Consider the following 21,625-nt stretch of genomic DNA (forward strand, 5'->3'; position numbering starts at 1 on the left):
CCCGGCGCAGGTGGGGCGGCTTGGGCCGGGCCGGGGGCGGTCATCGCCCCCGCGGGGCTCGGCCGAGGGGCTGCCGGGCGATGGCAGCGACCGCCAGCACAACAACAACAATAACAACAAAAAGAAAGGAGGAAGCTCCGTCTTACAGCCTCACCTCTCCTCCTCCCCGGGAGCTCTCGGTGCCGGGAGCTGGCACGGAGAAACTGAAGCGAACTGGCGTGTGTGTAGTGGCGGTGGCGCTCAGGGTAATGATTACCGGCGTGCGGGTAATGATTACCGCTGCCTCTGCCCGTGTCGGTGCGGTCCCCCACCCTCTCGCACAGGCGTGAGGCTCTTTTCCTGTTTCGCCCGATGTATTTATTGTGGCAGCTCTGATGGAGCCACAGAGACAGAACCTGGTTTCAAAAGCCGTCGCCTTCCTGTCTAGCCAGGTGATTTTCCCGGTATTTAAAACAGAGGTGTGACAGAGAAAAGCGGTGTGACAGCTTCCCGCGTGTATTTGTGGCTGTAGAAGGCGTCTTCACCGAGTTGTTCGTGTCTTTCCCTAGGAAATGCTTCAAAAGCGGTGGTAACCTTAGTAAGGTGAACGGCCGCCTTGACTAAAATTGCGACTGGGCGTGAGCTACACAGCAATTCAGCAGAACTGAAGTTTGGTGAAACTGTTGCTGCTTCACTTGTCCATCCTACTTAGGAGCAGGTATGGACGTGGAATAAAACGTCACGGTGTGTGAGAAAACAGTTGTGAAGTGCTGAAATAGTACGGGTAATCTTTAAGTTGTGTTTTTGAGATGGGACTGTGCAAGCATTGCGTTCTGCACATGTGCAGACTTTGAGGCAGAATACTAATGATCGAGGAGTTGTAATTGTGTGTATTGTCATTGCTGCAGTACTTGGTGGAGATTGTTTTGGCTATCGGAATAGAAGTTAAGATGGTTTTGGTAATTACCTTTAGGGTCTTAATTTTCTACTGTTTCTTGTTTGCATGCTTGACTTATATATTGTTCTTTTTACCTCCTAAACGGTGTGTGTTGTTTTTCTTTTTTTTAAATCACTAATCATTATGATAGACTTCTGTTTATAAAATCAAGGGCTTAAAGTAGGTGGTGGTCAAATTAAATCACACTGATTTACAGCCATATTTCAGGCATATGTTGTATGGTGATCTTGATATAAACCTACTCTGGTTTTGGGGAAGATTTACATTATCTTATGAATTTATTATTACACTTCTGTGCATACATTTTAATTTTAGTAACACCCTTATCATCTTAATTCCCCTTGAAAGTTTTTGATTTCACTGTTTTGTTTTCTATGCAATTATTCTTTGCTCTAGATGAGTAAAATGGGAGATAATTTTACTAATTTGAAGCTGTATTCCTTTAATTTTAGGCTGTTTGCTGGCCATCAGCATTTCTGTAGATGTGGCAAGGCAAAGCATGTATATTAGGCAAAACTAATTTTATATGCAACCTTGTAATACACAAAGATGATTCCAGACAAAGCTCTCCTTGTGTCCACAGCCTTCCTTTGAGGAATACGGAGGGATCCTCAAAGAGGATGCTGTCTTCTTCCACGTCCCTCTATCTGCTCTTTCTAGAAACAATCCCTAGCGTTTTTTGTTTGTGGTGATGGCAAGGGAGGGTCCATGAGCAGCTCTGGTTGTGAGTAGCTGCTGTTCCTGGTGTAGTTTTTTCCTTTCCAGCGTGGCATATCTGTAAGGCAGGAGGTGCTGGGAGGGGCGTTCCTTTGTTATGTTGACACTTAAGTGCACTGACGGGTGTATTCTCCTCCAGGAATTTTGTGTGATTGAAGGGATTCCTTCAGACGAGGAATATTTTCTCTAGCTGTCTCCCTGCGCCGTTAGCCTATGCACAGAAATTAATTGCTCGGAAGATCACCGCTGTGCGCGTGCCTTTTAGGAAACCCTTGGATTGATTGTGACTTGGCTGTGGCTTTCTAGAAAAGCATGTTTCTGCTGGAGCAGCGTGTGTGTGGCAGTCCTGGCTTGTCACTGTGCGAGTCAGCAGCTGTGTCCAGCACCTGTGAAATAGGTGGATGTAGATGCTTGTGTGTGGGCACGGTGCTCATGCATGGTAATTGAATTAGGGCTGTCAAAGCATCTTCTGCATGTTTGAAATAAGGATCACATTCCATGATCCCTTCTTGACAAGGCTGAGGAAGCGCAGTAAATAACCAGGCTCTGTTTTGGGAAGGTTTAGTATGGTAGCAAGGAAATAAAACTGCCTTAAGAGACCTCAGTGGTTCCAAAATACCACAGTGGAGAATTTGGGTGGGTGCTAGGAAGAAGCCATGTCTCTCTAGGAGCAGATTCTCCTTCGTCTTTGAGGAAAGATGAAAGCTTCTGTGTGCAGGAGGGGAAGGCAGCGTTGTCCCTTCCCGTGTCCCACCACAGCCCCTGGGAAGGCTGTCCCTGGTGCCCAGCTTGCCCCTGCTATTGCCAGCAGATGGGTTTGGGGTATCTGTGCTGTTCCTGGGTGCAGGAAAAGCTGGTGCCATGTCCTCATGTCCAGCCCACCATACCCTCCCATTCAGTGTGGCCAGTGGCATTTCCCACCCAGAACGCTTCGAGGCTCATTGCTTGTGATTTCATTTTTCAGTGGATGCTCTTTTAATTGAAGTGAGGCTTGCTTTTTGCTCTGTTGTCATAATACCTTGTATTTATTTTTACTGCATGCAACTGCACCTCGGAGAAGATATTTCTGCCTCTTGCTTTTTGGTGGGTTTGTGTGTGTGTGTGTGTTAGAGGGCTGGGGAGGATACAGAACCAAAGATTAAAAAGCCAGTTACAACTGATGGTACAGATAAAAAGAACTCTCATTTTCGTGGAAACTGTACTGGCTGACATAGTCTAGTCTGTTTGATACAGTGGTCTTGCTGTCTTACAAAATGGACAGGGCTGAAATGTAACAGGTTGTTATAATAAGCAAGGTAATGTTTGCTGTATTAGCCATTGACCTTAATTCCCTTGTTTTTGCTGCATTGCTTTGCCTTGACTCTGTTGCGAAATACACATCACGTACTATTATAAGTCTGGGAGTTCTCCAACATCAAATTTGGTTCAATAAAGGCATTTTCAGGATATCCAGGTCTCTGGATGAAAAGGGAATTTTAATTACTGAGATTTTTTCCATCGTTAACCTCCAGGTAATATATCTTTTGTATAGAAATTATGGACAGTTTATAATTTCCTTAAAAAAAAAGTGAGTTTGTGCTGTGTGGTGATTTTAGACTGTTTTAAGATTGTCTCAGTTTAAGAGGTACTTTATCTTATTGCTCTACAAGAGAAATGAGAGACCAGAGCCCATCACATAATTGCAGACATGCTGACTGCTGTGAGGATGTATTAAGAGGCTGTGAATTGGTGTAGATAAATACTAGGATGCATGGTCAAAGAACTTTTTAAAACAATCTAACTTGCCTGTGTGTTTGGTTGTTTTAGTATTGTTTTACCATTAAGGTGTACATGTTGTTAAAAAAAGGTAAATACTTGAGTCTATTAGTTTGCTTTTTGCTTTCTCTACAGAAGCGTAGTCTGTTCTCAGAGTGGATGTGCATTAGATCCTGGTTTGCTCGCCTGACTCCCTTTCTGCCTCAACCAGTGCTGGAGAGCATTTTTTTTTTTTTTTTTTTTGCCACAGGAAAGTAGGTCCCCGATTTTTATTTACTGTTTTTGAGCCAAGTTGAAAGTTTGCTGCTGTGTGTTGGTGGTGGGGGGGTTTGCCGGGAGGAGCAGCCCTGGGACCGAGCTGTGCTCCAGCCCAGCTGCTGTCTTGTGAGACATGAGGCTGCCGCTCGCATTAAGTTGGTCGTAGCTTGCTCTCACCTTTGCTGTGCTAATAATCATCTTTTCGTGCTTTTGTGCCCAAGGACGCTTCATATTCTAAGTGTGCACAAGAGGTGCGGTGCGATCCAGCGGGCAGTATTTCCATGGAGCCCTGTTGATCCCGTAGATATTGTATCCGGTTCAGTGGACCTGCCTACCCTGTGGTCGGAGGCTTTTTGTTATGCATGCATCCTAATTGTTCTTGCTGTCGGCATTGTGCGCTGACTGAAGGGGCTGTGCACCAATGCAAATAGCCTTTCTAATACCTTCCGCATTTGCATTATAATGGCTGCATAAATGTTGCAGCACATCTCAATTCACTCGCTGCTTTGACTGCTCGGCTTTAAAATAGGTTCTTTCTGTAGCACAGATCTTGTTCGTGGTTGGTATCGCTTTGGAGAGGGTTTCTGAAGTGCATCCCTATTAAATAGTGAGGCTTGTTTGTGATGAGGTGCAATTTTAACTTAGCTATGTTCTAGTCTCCCACTCCTTTCAGCCCACAGGTTGATACATGCACTTGGAGGCAAAAAATTTTCAAGCTTTAGCAGTTTTTCACCAACTATTTCTAAACTCACTATATTTGGGGTTGCAAAACATGTTTGCTTGAGGTTTTGTTTTGCATTAATTCCAGAGATCCTATGGAGGTCTGTGAGAATATTTTCTACAAGAGGAATGTGAAACATTGTGTCACTGTTGTTTTGGTGCTGAAACATTTGTTGACTTATTGAAAGTGTCGATACAGGGATGTGACTGAAAGCAGACACGCTTTTTTGGGAGCTGGTGGCAGATTGCCATCACCTGTCTGTCAAAAGTTTGTTTTACGTAGTTGTTAAACGGAGCAGTGATTAGTATCACGTACTTGACTCTTAGTGATTAATAGATGCACAGAGACTTTTTAGTTTCATCAGAGAATGCAGTTTTTCTTCTGGCTATAGACTTGTTATTAATGCAATGTGTCAAATTTTGGGAATGGTAGTACATGAAACTATTATTACTATTTTTGGCTAATCTGTTTTAATCCTAGGGTTCACTCTGTTTTATGTGTTTTAGTGTATGAAGACTGCAGCAAGAAAGGTATGCTTAAATCAAATGTTAGGGTATTTTTAATGTATCTGATGTTAGTAACTTGTCACTCTTCCACTTGTTTGCACATATTAAAGAAGTACGAGTAATTCAGGTTAAGGATATGCAGAATGAGCTTGTTGTAAGAATTAAAATTACAGAAACATTTTTCTGAAACAGTAAGTGACAGTATTGTAGGAATCCTAAATTTACTTAGGGCTTCTATATGATGACTGATGATTCACTTATATATGAAGTATTCTGTGTAATGCTGCAAACAACATATGTGTTACTATAATACAGTACTTTTAACACTTATCCTGTCAAAAAATTGTGTCTATTAGAAGTTTAGAATAACTATAGTGATGGGCATGAAAATTAAAAGTTAAATAATGTTATGTGAAAGCATAAAAATAATCTTGAAACCCCAATACCTGTGAGCACTAAGCTGTAGTGTATCTATACTTTGTGTACCGATAGTTTGGATTTTAATTATCTATTAGATATTACAGATAATGTTGGTTTGGTACATCAAGAAATATGGCAAAACCACTTCAGGATTTGCAGTTGTATGTAGATCGGTATTTTCAGTCTCTCCATCCTAATAGGAATTAGCATTAAATCAGAAATGGAAGAGTTTCATGAGAGTTTGAATGGTCAGAACAATCCATTGGTCTGGCATGTTGTCTTGACTGGGAAGAAAAGTAAGTTTATTTATTACTTTTATGAAGAAATACCTGACTGGCAGCCAAAACAACCAGGGCCCGATATTTATTTGTAGCTGAGGTACAGCAATGATTGTGGGGAGTCAGATTTCTCTCTTTTGCTTTTCCTTTCTCTTGCCTGTGCCTCAGCCATTTAAATCTTGGCAAATAGGGGATTTTGTGTTCTCTTTGTTACAAGGCTTCTGTCCTGTAACTGTAGCATGTGAACTGTCCAGTCTCCTATATAACAAGATTTCTGACTGTTGTAAATTTTTTTGATGCTGAAAGTTATAAACTGTTTTGTAATATACAGCATTAACCGTAGTTATTGAGAGTTGTCCTGGGAGGAAATACTCATGTTGTGTCAAAATGTTTTTTTTTTGCTTAGAGCAAAAAAAAAACCAAAGCTCTTTTTTTACTATTTCTTAACTGTTGCATAGACTTTTCTTTTATAAACAAAAGAAAGCTACTCAGTGTGTCACAACTTAAAGCTTATATTGCACAGTAGTGAAGGTTGTAGTAAATCTATAGGTAATTAGCTAAAACTCTGTGTACAGTGCAACTGCAGGTGCTGAGTCAAGTGCATTGTGCTATGGAAAGGTTCAGACTCATAGCTTCAGTCTTCCTTTTTTGTTTGTGTTACACCGAACCTGGCATCATTCCATCCTCATTAAAAAAAACACCTTGTAATCTCTCTCAATGCTTTTCTCCCAACTCAACTCCCCCCCAATCAACCTGCAGCTGTCCAAGGCAAAGAAAAAAATTGAGCAATCGTTATTCCTTTCATTAGATGAGAAGTTGTGTTTCTGAAATTGTGGTGTTGGAGTTTTGTGCTTTGTTATATTCCCCTTCCCCCTCTGCTGCAGAAAAGCAGAACTATGCATTTCTTTTAATTCCAAGGGATAACTGCACAGCCAGGAGTCTTTTGCAGATTGCTGCAAATACCAGCTCCTGTTTAGAAGCGTGTAGTTACAGGAGTCGCTGTGTGTAGCGGAGAGAAAATTACTTCACTAGCAAACTGTATGTCTCCTGGAGGCATCAGGTGGCTTAATATGTAAACAACGGTCCACTGCAGTCAAAAATAGATCTTTATAAAAAGAAATAGTGCAAAAAAGTATCCTCCTAAACAAGGAAGTGAGTGGCTAACAGAGAATTCATCTCTGTAGTCCTCCAAAGTGCTGATCATAGCAGAATATGAAGGGTTTACCATGAAAACCCATTTTGCTGTTTCTTCTGATGTAGCACTTAAGAGTATATGACTTTTAAAAATGGTTCATGTAGAGAAATGACTGTACAATCAAAGGGTTTAAAGCCAAGAATGTATAATATGCATAATTTGTAGTGATTTGCACAAATTTCTTATTGAAGGGATGTATGGGTTAAATGAAACCTCAGCTCAAATGTTCTTGTTAATATGTTAAATTGTGACAGTTGCTTTTCGAATAGTTCTTCAAATCTGATGGCTATTGTTCAGTACTTACAAAACCAAAAATATTGCTTGTTAAAGAGAACTTTATAATACTGGCAGGTGCATGAGCTTTATTGAATTTAAAATTGTACATTTCATGAAAAAGGAAATTCGTGTTAGTAAACAGCACAAATGAAAATACCTGGGAGCTTGTTGTAGTGCAGCAGATTTTATTTTGGTAAGTCTGTTCATGTCTTTTGAACTCTGATGGTGTGCAGATGATCACAGATTTCAGGTAATCATATTTGTTTTTCACGGTGGGCTACATACTTGCTTTTTGAAATACTCAAAAATTGTTTGGCAGCTTTCTTTATAGCATATTGTGTGGCAGGCCTATTTCAGGTAGTCATATTTGTTTTTCATGGTGGGCTATATACTTGCTTTTTGGAATACTCAAAAAATTGTTTGGCAGCTTTCTTTATAGCATATTGTGTGTGGCAGGCCTAGCTAGGAGGGAACAAAAGTTTAAATATTATACCTATGAGATTTAATTCAGAATTTAAATGCAACAAGATGGATTTTTTTCCCCTGTGATTTCATCCATAAATTTACTTTCTATGTTTTAGGTCATCATTAGGGACATTTTTACAGTAGTAATTTCTCTTTTCTCTTCCCCATAAGAAGTCTTCAGATAAATCTTTGTAATTTTTTCTTGCATTTAGGCTATATCCTGTGTTTTAAAACTTATCTCTTTGCAGGGCAGCTCTTTGGAAAAGCCCGAAGTCATACCCAGATATCGAGGTTTCAGTTACATGTTCTCACTGTAGTATCATGTTTTCTTCTTCTAAACTGAGATGCTGTTTATTGAACCAATTAGCTGCTGGGTGCAAGCCAGAACTTTCTCCTGAAATCAGAATTAATGAATAAACACATTCCTCTGGAAGGATTCCTGTTCTCACCGGGCGGTGACAGCGAACGTGTGACAAGGACGCGGTTCGTGTCCCGTCGCCTCAGTGCCCGTGTGTGTGTCTGGGTCTGTACTCAGCCCTGCCAAAATCCGTGGGGTAAACTTCTGGGTATGGATCACAACGTTCACATCACATATTTGATGGCATGTCTGTCTTGGGCTGTTTTTGAAAGCATTCCAGCTCTTCTGTAGTCAGCAGATGGGATGCATACGCCTTCATTAACAAGCAGTTAACTCCGCTGGTAGGGCTGAATTTTCATCACGCTCCGGGTCTCTGGCTTGGCTCTTTCTGCGTTCCAGCTCCCACTGTTTGTTCTGCTGTCTCGAAGATGAAATCGACAGGAGCGTTACATGCTCCTGCCCTCCTGTGGTAATGAAAACCCAAATGTTTTTCTCAAAATCAGGTTGTGTAAAAATAAAAGAGAGGGAGAGGAGAACAAGGAAGTAGTTTTTCTCTTCTGGAGCAGCTGCTCACCTCTCAAGATGTGCATTTGCCTTTGGTGAGGTGTTCTGCTTCAGAAGCCCTGGAAAAATCATAGTTATTTCTGAATTTGCTGTTGCAGTATCAAAAAGAACTTGTAGCCTTTTATAGTCTTGAATAAACTTTCTTGCCTTTATATGTGATGTATATTATCCCTTTTGCATTAGAGAAATTAAGGCACAAATTACAGGGGAGGTTGTGACCAGCACCAATGACAGTGGGATAGCTCTGCCTTCCCTCCTGTGAGCCAGTGGGAGCTGAAACCCAGTCCTAGGATGTGGCTTGGAGACACCAAGCTCACCATGGCTGAGGAACAGAGGTGGATCCCAGCCCCAAGCTCCTCACTCCTCCCAGCCAAGTGGAAGATGGAGAAAGGCAAATGGGCACAAACCCATGGCTGCAGCGAGATCTTTGTTGACTGGAGGGACCACAGAGAGTAGTGTGTTGCATCTTTGAATGTACAGTGTGGTAACAAGTAGTCATGCAGCCTGAAAGGATCCTGAAATGGTTGTAATCTGTATGTGACCTCTTATTTCTTAATGGGCCTCTGTATTAATAATAGTAAAAGAAAGGTGCTCTCAACTTCAAAGCTCGTGGTGTATATAAACTATGGGCATACACCCTCAGTCTCTGTAGGCAAATCTTTGTGTTGTTCTCAACCTGTAAAGTCTTGGAATGAGAAATCTGTGTTTGTCACAGCTTTCAGTCCTGTGATTTTCAGTGTCTACTGAAACTGGTTTGTTTTGTTTTTTCCACTTAAACCTGCTTTATGTTAGCAGGGAGACTTTCACAGTTTGCATGCTGTTGGTTCTTTCGGCCAGCTTGCTGTCTGTCTTTCAGAAGTATTTAATATAAGCTGATCAGTTGTATACCATGGTAATCTAAAAGTATCCTTGAGAGCTGCTTCTACTGATTCTCGCATTGCTTTGTACTTTTACAACGTGGTTTTTGCTCCCTCTTCATCTTTGAACTACATAATTAATAGTTGAAGTACCTTCTGACAAAAAAAAAAATGGTCCAGAATATTTTTTGTTTAATCTTGGCTGTAAATGTCTTATTTTGTGACACAGAAACAAGTTAATGCAAGGCAGAAGGGTGTAGAGAGCATGAGAGCTACTCTTTGCTACTTCTTGTCTGTATTCCCTTATCCTGAGGTAACGTGAGGTATCCTGCCTCCATTCATCTTAATGCACACATTCAGGTATGTGTGCATGCCTGAACTTTTTCCAAGTCACTGGTGTGCTTCCATCATTGAATTACTCTGTTTGCAAGACTAGAGGTCTAAAGTTTTCGAATAGAAGTAGGGAGAGAGAGTGTGGAGAGTTTGTATGTGAGTGCCACTTTCAAATCACCGTTTCTAAATAGAAATTAATAATGATTTGAACTTTCTCATGCACTTTTCCAGTGATAGAGCAGTGACTTGTATGTCATGTGAGCAAACAGTTCTGCTTGGTTTGGTTGTATGTGGCTGTAAAAGTTCATGGAGTGAATTTCAAGTTTTCTAGGTACAGAGTGTAAAATTACTGCTGAGACTCCTTAAATCCCTTCCAAGAGAAAGTTTTCTTTCCTGTGTAAGCAACTTTCTCAAGTAGTGGAGGGTGAGATCAGTAACAGCTCTGGATATATCTTAGGATTTTTATGTAAATTCGGTGTTATAGCCTGATTTATAACTAAATGAGGCTAGGAACTCAGGAACATACTTCAAGTGTGTGTATATATTCATCCCCTACAAATGTGCTGCTCTTCAGTTACCAAAAGTAAATGGGCAGAACCTGATTAATAGAATACAATTAATTATGCTGAAAGTAATATTTTCACCAGTTTTTGACCACTTTTCAGGTAACTACTCCAAAATAAAGTTTTTGATGCATTACAGGGATGACTAGTCCAGAATCGCAGCATTTAGGATTCATTTGGATTCTCATTTTCCTTGCTGCCAGAACTCTTTAATTACCAGCTAGTGAGCACTAGCACAAGTTCTGCTGTCAGTCAGGTGTGGGAGGCTGGTTGTATGGCCCTTTTTCTCACCTCCTCTTATCATGGGCACTTTCCATCCAAGGCTACTTCTTGGTGTTGATTATTGGTATAATTATTAATGTGCAGCTTTTACCACTGCCTAGTACTTGCAGCCAAATGTAAATAAAATATCCTAACTTGAATAGCAGTGACAAATGAAAGCTTAAACAGGTGATCACAGAGCAGAGTAATTAGCCAGTGCAGAGGTCAAACTTTTCATTTGCCTTAAAGGGTCACTTGCCTTAAGGGTCACTTTTCAGTATGAGGTGCTCTCATATGCTGACAATGGTTATTATTATGCTATTATATATATATATATATATATATATATATATATACATACATACATATAAAGGTAGGGGGAAGAATTACTTTGCACTTTGTGAAGTTTACCAAAGTCACTTGTGGATCACTCCCAACTTTGTTTTTGTACTTCTGGTGGCAACTAGTGGTACTTGAATTAAGTAATGTGGCTCTTATGCAAACATCCTAATATTTGAAACAGTATCTGGAAATAATAAATAACAAATGGAGAGTTCCTGATGATAATACAGATGAGGACATTTTAACTGGAGCAGATGGTATTTTTTCAGCCTAATTTGGATTTACTTTGTTATCTCCCTTTTTTATTTAACATTCAGCCTTTTGTATCTCTATTAGAAACTTCATTTATTGTATATTCAGGCATGACTAATATGTTGGAGCATGCAGGGCAGCATGGCTTGGAAGCAGTCCACAGGCCAGAACGGCCTTGCAGGGCAATGATTTGCTTCCTATTTCTAAAGGACAGGTGGAAGGGCTGTTTGGGCAATAAATACTTTGTCACTGAATTTTTTCTTAGATAGCATTTTGTAGTCCCATCTAGACATAATGGTAGCATGGCTAAAGGATGAAGGGCATAGACAATTTTCTCACAGATTCCTACAGTTATGGTGTGTTTATAAAAATGAGAAGAAGTGGACCCATAGAAACATCCATTGAAGATACCACATTCTTCTGGAGAGAGATGAAGAGCTCCTGAATCAAAATAATAATTTATTGATAAATGCTAGAAGTAGGAACAAGATGGTGCTGTGTAAGATCATGCTGTAATGCAGCCCACAGTGATGAGTCTGAGTGTTGGCAGGGATCATCTGGTCTGGATTTACTGGTAGTGGTATTTGCTCTGCAAAATAAGCTAAAAGTTGGTTGTGAGAAAAATGAGCAGTGAAACACTATCATCTGCACAGATCTGATATGAGGAATTTAGGAGTTAGAGGACTGGACACAGTGTGTCAAAAGCAGAGGCTGTGGTTAAACCTTTTTCTCTCAGTCATATTTCCAACTGGTAGTCCTCACAAATACGGATCAAATTTAGCCTTATCATTTAAAATGAAGATTTCCTTCTTTGCATCATGTCTGAATTTGATCCCCATAGGATGCTGATCTAAAATAAAGTGATTTAATATGTGTATTTGTTTTTAAAAAATTGTTAATTCCTGTTTGTAGCATTTAAGTGTGCTTCAATACTAAGCTAGTACTGACAGTTGTCAGACTAGTTATGCTACTCTGTAAGAATCACAGAAGCTTTTGGTTGGGTAGGAATTTGTGCAGTATACACTGATATTCAGCTCTTCAGATTGCAACTTCTCCACCTCCTGTTTGAAGAATTATTGTCAGAGAATGTAAGAAGTGGGGAGGAAGGAGGAGTTGTGGGGGAGAGAAGCTGCCCCTGTTTGCACAACCTTATGCTCAAGAATCACAGGAGCTGGGGGCTGGTGGGGAGGAGGTTTTCTCACACATGTGCTGATCCTTTGGCCCAGATAGGAATAAAATACTGCATGTATAAGGGAGGGGTGGAGCAAGGCTTGTGGTGGGATGGACGAGTAGCTCTGGCATGTGCCTGGCTGGGAGGGTGGCACTGCCCATGGCAGAGCTCGCAGCAGTTCAGGTCCTGCTCCACACATCCTTCTGAGCCAGTTCTGATGTCCTGTCTGTCTGTCTGTCTGCTACTGCTCTTTGGTTATTCCTGTACATTGTCAGAGTTCCTTGCACGCTGTACCCAGTACTCCTGTCTCACTTCAGGTGCGTGCTGGTGGTTTTCATCTCTTCGACCCATACTGGTGTTTGCTCTCTGTTTCTCATCCTTTGTTTTCCTTGGGAGTGTCATTCCTGTGATTTTTTTCTTCCTTCCTCGCTATTTTGAGAATGGTTGAGTGAGAAATGAACCAAGCAGGTAGCAAGTATTAGTTAAAATTAGTTAATCAACTTCTTTGTTAAATTGATTTTATTTATTTGTTTTTAGAGTTTCAGTGTTTCCACAGTGTTTCAGTTTCTTATTCTTTCCGTTCAGGAGCTCTGTTCTCACATCCTCAGATATGTTCTTCGTATTCTCATACTGTTCACATATATATATATAGTACCCCTATTTTGAACATATTGTTCTGCAGCATATTGTCGTGCTAAAATTTGTTCAGTCCTTCAAGTTAATTTGTGAGGCTGTGTATTTTTTCTGAGTGCTTTGAGCATATGTCTAATACTTCTTGGATTACACTTGGTTTGAAAAGGACTCACTGTCTTTTAATCTGAGTTGGTTCTACCTGTGCATCTGAATGTCACATAAGTGGTTGAAATACACCTCTCCTGCCCTGTGCATTAGTGCAAAAATTAAGGCTCCATCACTTTGTTGAGCTGTTAGTTGGAGGTTGGGTCAGGGTTACTCTGCAAGGAGCTGAGAGCATCCTCACCTCTGTGCAGGTCAGAGAGGAGCAGATGTGGGCAATCCCAATGCAGGGAATCGCCTGTTCCCAGCTTGTAAAGTTCAGTGCAATCCTCTGGACCATCTATTCAACGGGAACAGATTCTGCAAGGCACAAATATCTGGAGACCAGCAGGCCTGGTGAGACACTCTTGTACCTGAGCTGCTGTAAAGACTGCATTTTAAATGTTCACAAACAGACAATTTCTTGCTGAATTATCTAGACATTTATGACATCTGTTTTCTGTCTGAAAGAAGGGCCAGTAAGGTGCAAAAATGTCACTCAGTATAAATAAGCATATAGTACAATTTTGATTTTAATTTTGTTAGGATAGTGATGTGAACTTCAGTGTAGCTCTAAGCTAGCCTGCTTATTCATCAGTTTTTTCAGATTTCCATTATCTTTTTAATTTTTTGGAAAGTGATGAGGTAAAAGGTATTGTTGCAATATTTATACAGTGTTGTTTTATTCAGATTGCATCTAAATTTTTTCCATGACATTTTTCAGGTTAGCACTGCTGCTGCTTTCTACTTCTGCAATACACAAGCCTTTCAAGTGTGCTAAGAGTCTATCACTAAGCTGATTTTTGACAAGCAGAAATCAAGGTTTTCGGTTTCACTGTTTCTAGGAAAATTGTAACTGAAGACATTTTAGTCTTTTTTTTTTTGGAAGAAAAGAAAAGGATGCCTCATCTGAACAGATTTTGAAGAATCTGCTTGGAAGGGATCATAGTGGCTTTCTTTTTACTTTTTTTTTTCTTTTGAAGGAAAACATCTTGTTCCTGTGAAAGGACCCAATTTATAATGTGTTTTCCAGAATTGTTAGTATATGTGAAACAATCTTTTAATTGGGCTCAGAGTTACAAGCAGAATCGTGTTCAGTGCTGGGGCTGAGGGTGTTTTGTGCATCAGGCTCTGGGGGGGTGAGGATGAGGACAATTCATGGTAGGTCTGGACATGTCATGGTTCTTAACAGGAAAGTGAACAGAGTTTTCTTTCTCATCCTTGTTTGTTTCACTTTTATCTGCTATTCTGGGAAAGAAATCTCTGGGATCATCTTGGAAATCTCTAAGAATGTGGATGAACTTGCAATAAATTCAAATGCTGTCATTTTTGGTTTTTTGTAATGCTAATGCATTCAATGTTGAGTGGGGAAGAAAATATGTAAAAAGCTAAATAAAAATACTCCTAAGAAGTTATGAAAATTAAGTTTTCAATATAAAGCAATCAGAATTAGGTAGGTGTGAATGAGATGGCTTCCAGTGCTGTAGGTGACCATACTTGTCAGAGTGTGTTTAATACCACTCCAATCACTGCATGCTTTTGCCATCTCCAAGACCCCTTCTCCAGGCAGTGTGTAGGAGCAGGAGTGGTGCCTGTTGACTGATTATTTTCTCAGTATTTTTATGTCTGTAATACTCTCTTGTGTAGAATTTCTTATCAGCTGCTTCTTGCCCATGACCTGTGCCTGCCAGTGTCCCATCCTTGTTCTTGCTCCAGCTCCTGCCTCTTTCTCAGCTCGCCTGTGCTCCTGGCAGGAGCTTTTTCCTCTATGTGCCTGCTGTGACCCAGAGGAAGGTGGGGAGGACAGTCAGAGGGTGTCTCAGCTGAAAGCAAAGGCCTGTTTGGCCATTCTGGGTTTGACTTGCTCTGTGGGAATGTCTTGTGTGTTGGTGTTGAGCAGGTGAAGCAGGCTCAGGCTCTATGAAATACTCAGAGCTTTGTTGCCACAGGAACTCCTTGTAGTTTTCTTACTAGACTGAGTGGCAAGGCATGAATATGTGGTGAAATGCACTGTGGCACCTAACATTGTAATAGATTTGAAGTCCCTAGTCTAAACTAAAAATGCCATAGTTAAGAAATCGGTGTTAAGATTACCTTCAACTCGAACAAAGCCATGTGCTTTTACCAGCTGTTAGTCTTGCAAGCAGCTGAACCGAGTAAATTATCTTACCTTTACCCTCTGTTCTTATGTTCCCTCAAGGCCCCTCTCTCCAACCCCAAAACAATCCAAAAAACCCTGAGGGCTGGCAGGCAGATGTTGCAAATGTCAGCTTGAAGGAGTGAAGTCTTGTACAGATCAATGTGTTTGAGGAAGCGTTTGCCACAGAGCCCTGGCTGTATGCAGGGCCACCTGAATCGCCTCTGGAATGCATCTATTTGTTTCAATAATACTTCACTGCTTTCTGTCATTGTGTTTAATTCTGTTATGCTCTATGAGGGAAAGCAGTTGAAAGCTTTGAAAGAGGCTTGGGAGTAATTTTGGTCTTTACCACCTCCTCAGGGTGTATAATGAGCCTACATTTCCATGGTGCCATTAATTTGTGAAGTTCCCCAAGGTATTTCTGAGTTGCTTGGGCTTCTCCAGCTGTGGCTGAGCATCGTTTCAAGCAGTGGTGCAGGATCATGGAATCCATTGGAATGTGGTGCCCATTGGAATGTGGTAATCTGCTTAACCATGTGCAGTAATGCAGCATAAGAGGGTGAGGACAGGGAGGGAATAATGCAAAAGCCAGTTGAAACTGAGTGGGCAGAATGCAATTAAGCTCAGAAATGTAGCAGTTAAAAATGAGACTCCAGCTGGAGTGGGCACACATAACACAGGGAAAATAGCATTTCTCTTTGACAGTTTCTAGTTCTTGCATCTGAGTATTTGGATGCCAGAAGTGGTCGGTCACATCACGTTTAGGCAAATGATTGCTGGAGAAAAGAGATGAGAATATTTTAACTTATATCTAGTTAGCTGAAACACAGCAATTTTTGTCCTCATATTATATATATATGTATACACACACACACATATATATATTAACCTGATCTGAATCAGTTGCTTTCACCAGTTAAAATGAATTTATCTGAAAGAGTCAGATTACAAAACCTAGCAAAAAAACCTCACTGGAAAGAACACTGCTTGAGCGGTAATGGGGGAAGATGTGTAGATTTTTTTTTACTTTTCCTTCAGTCTACATTTGTTTTGGTTTCCTGTAATATTTAAATACATAATGTAAAATTTTGGGAAAATATAGTGTCATAAAGAAACAACTCTAGCTGATCATTGTGCAGTTTTCAAATAAATTTTATTTCATTTAGTTGTGGTGAAGCAGAAATGTACACTTAGAGCAAATTTGATGCTGATTGTGGTTGTTATCTTTTCTTTGGAAAGAATGTTGATCTGTTCAAGGAGCTAGATATTTTCTAAGAACTGGTCAGATCCAAAATATGTTAATGATTTTAAAGGTGAGGAGATGTGTAATTGGAAACTTGTGGATAAAGTATTTTTTTGGACTTTGACAGGCACTTCTATATCTTCCAAACTCACAGCATTAGTTGAAAAGTAAATGTTACTGCAGATTTCCTTTTCAATGCATTAGTTATATTTAAACTCAGTGTTCAATAAAACAAATATGTCCAGGCTTTTGTCGTCTTAACTGAAGATCAAGAACTGCAAATAATTTTAGCTAAAAACAATAAAAAATTGAAGAGAGGCCAGATATTGTTCAGTGCTGAGTTGCAATAATGTAGTTATTGTGGCTTTGTCTGCTACAACATAAAAGGTAGAGAGTCATCACTCCTTTTCAGGTACAAAATTGTGTTAAAAACACATCCTAAGTTGCTTTTTAGATAGGGATCCAGTGACATACAGTCACTAATTATGGTCGGAAAATTTGAGGGACTGATAATCATCCACTACTGAACTTGGTGAAATAGTAATAATTATTGCAGAAAAGCGTGTTGAAGAAGGTGAGCAAACTTACTGCATCAAATTCAGAGATAAATAAACAGAGAACTGCTGCAATAAACTAGATTTTTGGTAGATAATCCTGTGTTGCTGTTAGGGGCCAGGGCGGGATGCTAACCTAGATAGTAATTGTTTTTGTTTAGCTGTGATGGCGTTGTGTGTGTGCTTTGTCTCAATCTCTGTAGATCAACACAACTTAATTTGTTGATAATATAGATAATTAGTAGATAATATGTTACTCTTCTGTTGCTTTGTGTGTTTATTTTCTCTCTTGCTTGTAATCCATGTTTAGTCTCCTTTTTAGTAGGTTTTGTTTTGATAAGTTGTTTTTGTTGCTCAGAGGAAATGATGAATGAACAAAAAATATTTGATGCTGGTTTGTAGTTTGTATAATCACCTTTGGTGGGACCAGTGCCATTTTCTGTCAAATTGGTAACAAAACAGTGTGTGGCAGGTTGCTTCCTTTGTTTGTAGGAGCTGTTGAGGGATCTGAGTAGTTGTGTCTGGGTGCTGTGTAGTGGTAGTAGTGAAAGGTTGTTTTACATTGGAAATTAAGTTTTTGCTACGAGTGGGTGATCTTTATTCAAAGGAGGGTATCGGGTGCATTGGAAGCACTTGCTCTTGCAGGAGGTTGTATGCCACTATAGACAGAGAAGTTGTATGGTCACAATAACAAGAACTGGGTTTTCCTAGATTAATATATCCATTTAGAATGACCCTTTTAAGAGATATTAGAACCTGCACTAAATCCTGGAAATTTGTTTTATTTAGAAAGTTAGGATTTTCAAATTTCTTGTATTATGCAGGATTAGACAGCCTGCTGATACAGTGAGTTGCCATGGAAATAGAGACATGCAGCTCAAAAGGTGTGTGCTGGGGGGGCCACACATGCAGAAAGTACCTTTTTACATATTAAAATAAGCTGCTCTATGGAGTTAGCACAATTCTTTGCTCTTGGAGTCTATTTCTACAAAAACATGCAGTGGTATTTTATAACTTGGCCAAAAAACTAGTGGGTTTTTATTCCTGCAAAGGAGAAGAAGAGAGAGTGCTTCATAAAAATCATGTTGGAGCACACGGAATGAATCACAGTATGTATATTTTTGTACTTGCTAGGTGAGTTCAAAGGCAGGGCACAAAAGATTATTTCATCCTCCTAGGAACTTAAGGCGTAGGTGACTTTCTGTCTGCATAGGTGACTTTCTGTCTGCGCGTGTGGAGCCTTTTTGTCCTGACTGCTCTGGACTTTGGTATGTGACCTGGCACTTAGAAAGGCTTCCAGAGAGCAGCAAAGCTGGTGACCAGTGGGTGAAAAGATGGATTCCAAAGCTTCAAACCCAGCAGTGATGGCCATGTGCCTGCCCACTTGTCCTGAAAGGGCATGGTTGTGTCAGAAGCTGGGGTGGGATGTCCTGGGAGATCTGCCTGGTTCTACAAGCACACAATGATCAACCTTGAAAACCTTTAGAAACTTACTTCCTTATTTATAGTTACTCCAGGTGTAACTGCATATAGGTTTATAATTAGGTGCCTATAGTTACAGACGTGCTTGCAGATTTAAGACACCACAAGTGAAGCATAAGAAGGCCCTTAGAGGTGTCTAAATGCAGTCGTTGCCCCCTTGGACTGAGGTTTGCTCAGTCATTCCCTCCACCCCCAGGTTTTGCTGGAATGTGAAGCTAGGTTACACTCGGCTGTTTGGCAGCCATGGAAGCAGCAAACAGTGGGGATGCTCTTGGCTGCAGTCCTGTGGCAGATGAAGATGTTCTGAAGGGCTTGGAGGGCTGTCAGAACCCAGGCCTCCTCCTTACCCAGCTCCACAGGCTGAGGCTGTGCCTGCAGTGAACAAGCTGCTCCCTCAGCGTGAGAGGGGATTAGGGTGAAAGCTGTGTCACGTCCTGGGGTGTTGAAATCAGGCTGAATTGGTAGTCTGTGAACTACCATCTGCTGGCCATCCACTTAGAGGACTGAGATGAATTTAATGGTCAGCCTTTTCTATTGAACAAGCCAACCAGGGTAGCTGGCACCATGACAGTATTGCCCTGCTGCCATTGAGCACCCTGTGCTCTGGAATAACAGATTTCTTCCCAAAGAGGAGAAGCTGTCTAGCTGGCATATTTCAGGAGCACTGCTTTTGTTGAGAGAGATGAGGCTGGTTTTGATCTCTGGTGGAGCGATAGCTGGTTGTTCCCTTGCTGTCTCCATACCTCTGAGTGAGGTTTTGTGTTTAGAGGAGCTGTGCAACCGCTGGTGACTGATTCAGCAGTTTGCTCCCAGCTGGTCCGTGGTGGCTGCAGTGGCAGAAGCTGAAATGCACTTAGGCAGATGAAAACTGTAGTTTGAAGATGTTTGAAGCTAGCAAATTGTAGGAGAGAATGTGCTTTGTTTGCAAGTGACTCGTTGGCTTAAGCTATTTGGGTTTCCAAATGAAAGTAGTGACTATAGTGGTTGAGGTTTTTTTGGGTTGTTTTTTTTTTTTTTTTTTTTTTTGCATATGTGGTATTGAAAATGGAAATTCATTGTAGCCGCTTGGGCTAAGCTTTAAATTTCATCCGTTGCTTATTGATGTGTTCATCTTTGTGGTGTGAATATGAAATGTTTTTGATGTATCCCATGCTGCTCTAATTAAAAGGTAAATACTTTTAACAGGGTAGATTCTTTTTTTTTAGTGTGTGTGTGTTTGTGAAGAGGTGTTGCTGCAATTACCAGATAGCATTTGAACTCTGCCTTGTTGTTGACAGTAACTTAGGGCTGACTAATCAGAAATACCTGGATCAGAATTGCAATCTCAGAACATTTTATTTATTATTATGTAGTAGAATAATTGCTTACTCCAGAGTGTGAAGTATGAGCTGATTCCTTATTTCTTTGACTTCTCTGCTTACTCCAGAGTGTGAAGTGGGAGCTGATTCCTTATTTCTTTGACTTGTTTTGTATTCAGAATGATCCTCTGCTGTTATTTTGGTTGAAAAGCCCTAGCTGTGGTAGGGGTTAAGTTTAGTACAAACACAGAATGAAGAGAAAAATCATTCCTATTGTAATAAAAAGTTCTATATGTAGTAAAAAAAATTCTTTTAAAATGCAGGCCTGTATGTCTCTTGCTACATTACAGAAGTAAAATTCTCTTACATTTGAGTGTAATGTTTTACACTTCAGTGAAAATGATGCCTTAGATATTACATGCTTAGAATATCAGAAATGTTTATGGTTTGAGGTGCCTGGTTTGGCTACTGAAACGCAGAAGGGGAACCAGTAAGGGGTTAGGTGGAGCTGTAAAGTGACCATTTTGTAAGATGACGTGCCACGATGATTTTCCTTTGGCAGAGAAGAGCGCTGTTGGTTAGCCTCATCACTGGAGAGGGAAATGTTTCAGCTGTGGCAGACTCTTCATTTCAGTTAACGATTTCTTCTTCAAACCATCTCTGAACTCACAGGAAACTTTCATATAATTACAAGTCACAAGACACTTGAACGCATCCTCTGGGAAGTGAGGGACTGCTGGGAGTAATTCATGTGGGGAGCAGCCTGTTCTGGGGAGTCCCACTGCTTTGCAGTAGTGGGTAGGAGACAGTTAAGGTTCTACAGCCTTGCTTGAATAGCAGTTGGCTGAAATCCTTTATCTCAAGCCTCATATTGTGTTAGATAGTGACCAGGAAACATTGGTATTTATATTGCCAAATTGCAGTGATTAGTGTAGTGCTATTCCTAGAACTGCAGAATGTTCCTACATTACCGCACTTTTAATAAAGCATTTATTGCATAAATGTTCTAGGTTGTATTGCTCAGAAAAACTGAAATCTCTTTTCAATTACTTGTACATATTTTTAAAAAATCATTAAAATTTACAAGGCAGATGTGTTCCTCTTTTCCAGATAGTAAGGAAGGTGATACAATTTAGGCTGAAGTTGCTTCTGTTTCTGAAGTTTCATCAGTTGCAGATGACAGAAAAAACAAAATACATCTGGTTTATGTTCACCAGACATCAGGAGGAGTGGATCAAAACTCTGAAGTTGGTTATTTATAGCTATTTAAAAATATTTTACTTAAAAAAAGTAATATTCGGAACAGGGAAGAGATTATTTTCCTTAACTTCTTTAAAAGTTTTTTTTTTGCCTCACATACTGTGCCAATTAAGAGTCTTTTTAATTTTTCCAAGTTCTCCAGGACATAATAGTTAAATGTTTTTATGTCAATTAATATTGACAGGAAGTCAGTTTGAACAGCATTGGAAAATGGAAGTAGTTGGCAGAACTAGCTAATTTCACTTAATTTCCTTTTGCTAAAAATATCTCTAAAAGAAGCTCTCCTTTTGAGATACAATGAATGCTTGTTTGACTGTGGTTTAGAATTGATGGTGACTCTTGTCCTTTAACTGAAAGGGCTTGAAAAATATGCATAACCTTTTGAAACATATTTAACTTCCTCTGTAGTATATTTTATTATACTAATGCCCTCCAAAAGTTTACATACGTTTGACTTGATGTATGTGAGTACATCAGCTTGAATGATCTGCAGTAGAGATCATGTGAAGCATTGAACATTTAATTTCTTTCTAGGTACAACTGGAGTTATTGCTAACCAAGACAGTGAAATGCGTGCACATTATTTGGAGCACTTGCACTGCGGAGCTGCTTTCAGCAGCACTAATCTTCAGCAGCCTTTCCTTT

General features: G+C 40.2%; 1 protein-coding gene across 1 annotated transcript in view; it reads left to right on the top strand.

Moving 5' to 3' along the window:
• Positions 1 to 63: 63 nt before the first annotated feature.
• Positions 64 to 21,625, top strand: part of SHOC2 (SHOC2 leucine rich repeat scaffold protein) — a 59,479-nt gene continuing 37,917 nt past the window's right edge. The window contains exon 1 of the mRNA XM_041415661.1: positions 64 to 697. The gene's annotated coding sequence lies outside the window, so the exon portion shown is untranslated. The remainder of the gene's footprint in view (positions 698 to 21,625) is intronic.

The sequence above is a fragment of the Onychostruthus taczanowskii genome, unplaced genomic scaffold (genome assembly GCF_017590055.1).
Source record: "Onychostruthus taczanowskii isolate IOZ18803 unplaced genomic scaffold, ASM1759005v1 scaffold5, whole genome shotgun sequence".
NCBI classification, from domain to species: domain Eukaryota; kingdom Metazoa; phylum Chordata; class Aves; order Passeriformes; family Passeridae; genus Onychostruthus; species Onychostruthus taczanowskii.